We start from the raw sequence: 4957 nt of genomic DNA, 5'->3' as shown, positions 1-4957 counted from the left end.
ATTGTATTCCAAGGAGGTGGAAACAATTTTTTTTATCTGTGATACCGGATTTAGAGAGAAGGTCAAAAGTATATTTAGCTTAGGAAAGGTAGTATCCATTAGAGGATGAGGTAACCTCAAGCCCAAGAAAATAGCTAAGAGTAGATACTTGTAGAATCATTTCCGGTAATAATCATGTCATCAACATAAAGAAGAATAAGAGTCATATCAGCAGAAGATCTTCAAACGAAGAGAGTAGTGTCATGAGGACTCGATGTGAAGCCCTGCTAAGCAACAACTGAGCTAAACTTTTCAAACCAAGCCCGAAAAGCCTACTTGAGGCCATAAAGAGCACAGTGAAGGCAACAAACTTGATGGCCTAAGTGAGTATAGCCAGGGGGTGGTTGATGTACACTTCTTCTTGGAGGTCTCCATTGAGGAAAGCATTCTTCACATCCATCTGATAAAGAAGCCAATGGAAAATGACAGCCATAACAATGAGATATCTAACAGATGTAAGGCAAGCAATAGGAGGAAATGTTTCCTTATAGTTAATGCCATATTCCTGACTTGATCTTGTAAGATCACCTACAACCTACTATAGACTGACTAGGAGGCAAATCAACCATATCCCAAGTGTGATTTTTCTGAAAGGCATCTAGTTATTTGGATATAGCTTTCTGCTAAAGAGATTCAATATGAGCCTCGCAATAGGTGTGAGGCTCATAGAGGGTGGCAAAAGCAAAAAAGCAGTGATAATTAGTGAGATAATGAGGAGGAATGCTTACCCGAGTAGAACGACGAAGGTTAAGACCAACAAGAGGCTCAGGAGATGGTGGTGCCACAGGATCTAAGACAGACGAGTCATATGCTGGGGACAAAACCAGAGATGAGTCGTCTAGGGAGGCAGCCAATGTTGAAGAATTCTTCACAAATTCAGGATAAAGAGAGAGAAAAAGATCAGTAAAAATGGGAGACTTTGAAGAAGAGGACATAGGAAATTACTGAAGACTTGTGAAAGGATGATGTTCACAGAACTCAACATGACAGGAGACATGAAGGCAATGAGTGATGGGGTTATAGCAGCAAAAACCCTTTTGGGATACATCATAGCCAAGGAAGCAACAGAGACGAGCATGAGGCTAGAGCTTTGTTCGTTCATGAGGAGGAAGAGAGACAAAACAAGCACAACCAAAAACCCGAAGAGATGAGTAGTCAAGGGTTTGACCATAAAAAAGCTTAAAAGGTGATTTGTTGTGAGTGGTCAATGAAGGAACACAATTAATGGTGTAAACAATAGTGAGTGCTGCCTCAACTCAAAAGCACTCAGGAATAGAGGCAGAAATGGGAAGGGTGCGAACAACATCAAGAATGTGACAGTGTTTTTGTTTTATTGAGAAGTGTAAGGACAAGACCGGTGGGGGAAGGTACCTCTGCTATCTAAAAAGGACAAGAAAGATTTATCATTATATTTTTTAGCATTATCTGACCGAAAGATCTTAACAGTGCAATTAAACTATGTTTCAATCATTTTATGAAATATTTGGTAAATGGACACAAGTTTAGACTTATGGTAAAGCAGATAAATCCAAGTATATCGAGAAAAATCATCCACAAATATGACAAAATATCGAGATGCCCCATCAATGGGAACCAATGCTTATCCCTAAATATCAGAATATATAAGATCAAAAGGTGCAAAAGAAAAAGAGTCACTTTTATTAAAGGGCAATTTTGTTTGTTTGCCAAAATGACAGGAAGTACAATTAAATTTTGGAAACTAAATTGAACCTAAATGACCTTGAGAAGCTAACAACTGAAGAAAAGATAAAGATGTATGACCAAGACAAACATGCCATAAATCAGACAAGAGGGTGGTAGTAGCAGCAGCAGAAACAACTTGCGAAGGAATATTCAAGTTGTGAACCTTAAACATACGTCCAACCTTATGGCCTATCCCAAGCACTTGATTAGTTCGGGGATCCTACACATCCACACCATGATTAATAAATAAAATATCTACTTCTAATTCACAGAGTTGGCCAATAGAAAGCAAATTGAGGGACAACTTTGGAATATGAAATGTGTCACTAAGGGAAAAACTATGAGTAGAAATCGTTCCATTATGACTAATAGGCATAGGAGTTCCATTAGCAGTGAAAATAGAGATAGGATGTGCTAAGGGTGTCTTATCAGAGAATTGTGATTCATCAGTGGTCATATGGTTACAACATGCAATATCAAAAAACTAAGAATGGTTACCTGAGGTGACAGAAAGGGCAGTGGAAGTTTAGGATAAAACTTGTTGAACTGTAAGAACTGATAGATTTGAGGGACACATAGAAGCTACTCGAGGAGGAGTAGAGATCGTTCCTTTATGACTAACAGGCATTGCAGTTCCATTAGTAGTGAAAATAGAGATAGGATGTGCTAAGGGTGCCTTCTCAGAGAATTATGATTCATCAAGGGTCATATGGTTATAACATGCAGTATTAAAAAACCAAGAATTGTTACCTAAGGTGACAGAAAGGGCAATGGAAGTTTGGGATAAAACTTGTTGAACTGTAGGAACCGATAGATTTGAGGGACACATAGAAGCTACCTGAAGAGGAGAAGCTTTGTTCTGCTCTTGCATGAATTTCTGCAGTTTGCGACAAACAAAGATATCATGGCCCTGGGCACGGAAAAACTTGCAGCGAGTACCTTTCAAAGACTAAGAGGAGAGATGCCTAAAGTTTAATCATGGAGGGGCAATGATTGCAGCAATGAGAGGCTGTGGGGGAAGAGAGGGTGTAGCCAACACATGGTTAGAGGATGACATGTGATAAGTAATCCGACGGTTCTCCTTAGAGATGAGCTTCTTGACTACAACATCAAAAGAAGAAGTAGCAACCCGGCTAAGCAAAGAAGCCCTAATAGGCTCAAAATCCTCAAGTAAACCCATCATAATATGCATAAATCAATGACGGTCTTGATATTTAGCAAGGAGCTCAATGTCCTCAAGATATAGTAATGGAAGATCTGCAATAGAGAGTTGTTCTCATATAGAAGAAGTCTGAGAATAATAATCAGAAATAGACTTATCTGTCTCTTGGCGCATGTGATAAAGCTTTGATTCAATGTGAAACTCCAGACTTCAATCATTAATGCAATTGTAACGATTGGACAAAAAAATCCAAGCAACTGCAGCAGTACCAAGACGAGGAAGAAGACTATGGATGGAAGGTACAGAGCTATTGATAAACCAAAAAAATATCTTACTTTCAATACTTTCCCATTCCTCTAGGCGTGTTTCATAATCATCCTCTGCAACAGTAGTCTTAGAGACATTGGCATCAGTTGTAGCTTTGGACTTAGGTATTGGCACTGGCTTGGGAATCGAACCAATTACATATCATCATAGTTTGCAACCCTTGAGAAAGACAATCATATTCTAAGACCAAGCATGATAGGTAGTAGGACCATCCAGGATAACGGTGATGGGATGTATAATGTCTCGTTCATTTTATTGAGTCATAATGAAGAAAATGACCAAAAAGAGTGATTTAGGGACCTCAAATAAAGAAACAAAACCCTAAATCAAAATCTATGTGAAAAACTGAGTAAGATAAGCCCTGTTGAAAAATTTTGACCTTAGTCAATGGCGGCAACGATGATCAATAGTGGCGTTTAAAGTCAACAGCGGTGTTCAATATCAATTGGGCAATCACGGTCAATGAATTCTAATCTCACTAGGGTTAACATGGCAGTGCGGTAGTGAATGGTGTATGGGACGCGTGATGCACACAACGCGTGACAGCAATTCTGGCATGTGAGAGTGCGTGAAGGGTGGTGGCACATAGGCATGTGATCCTGCCAGGACAGACCTTTAAGTGGTGAGTGGGAGCTCATATGATTTCAGATTAAGTTTATTCTGGTTGGGTTTTACTTGGGATTGTGTGATCTATCAATCTATGTGTTTAGGTTGGTAGTTTGGACTAGATTCGAAAGTTTTACAGACTTTGGGTTTGACAACGGTAACTCACTTTTGACAATGGGTACTATATGAAGGCAAGGGCAATGAAAAGACACCAAAGAAGACCACAAGTGCTAGAAAGTTAAGAGTTTTGTCTCTGATACCATTTTAAGAATATAAAGTGAAAGAGAGAAAGACTGAATAGTCTGTATATTGATGTATATTTTGTGTAAATAACATTGTACAATAGAGAGCCTTATATAGGCCAAGTATGTATGAAGTATAAGTAATATGAGTATACTATAAGTACAATATACTAGGCTAAACCCGATGGGCTAGACTAAACTAAGCTATATATTAACAGTGATCAATAATAATGGTTAGGTGATTTTCTTAAATAAAAAAAAGAAATGTATTGTTGTGTATTGATGAGATTGTCCTCATTCAAGTATTTAGCCACTTGCTCTAACATCTAAATTGGGAATGATGTCCACAAGGGCTATCATGGCTATCAAAGCATCAAAGCCAATTGCAGTGGTTGATGCATATGGGTTTTTTAAGTGCAAAAAGTAAAATGTTTGTGAGTTTCATTTAGTTTCAAACTTATAATATATAAATTTTGTGTTTCACATTCATGAGGTGAAGTGTTGCTTGACTAGCCTATCCTTATAAAATATATGTGAAACTAGGATTTGAATAGGAAAAAATGACAAAATTGTATTTGTTATTGGTGCAATTGTTGTGAGAAGTCCAAATTATCTTAATAGGTAATTTACAGTGATGATTGTATGGTCTAGAAGTTCTATTATATTTGTGATAAATTAGAGAAATTTAGTTTTCAATAGCTGAAATTAGAGAAATGTTTAAACCTGAACACGTTAACATTTTATCTAAAACAGTCTCGTGCATCGCACATGTTAGTGACTAGTATATATAAAAATTGAAGCGTAACATTTATTATTGCTACGTTCTTGTTGAGCCACATCAATAGCCATATTATCCACCTACTTCTATTTTTTTTTT

Source organism: Quercus suber, unplaced genomic scaffold (assembly GCF_002906115.3).
Source record: "Quercus suber isolate HL8 unplaced genomic scaffold, Cork oak 2.0 scaffold_38, whole genome shotgun sequence".
NCBI classification, from domain to species: Eukaryota; Viridiplantae; Streptophyta; class Magnoliopsida; order Fagales; family Fagaceae; genus Quercus; species Quercus suber.
Note: the sequence above shows the minus strand (reverse complement) of the source record.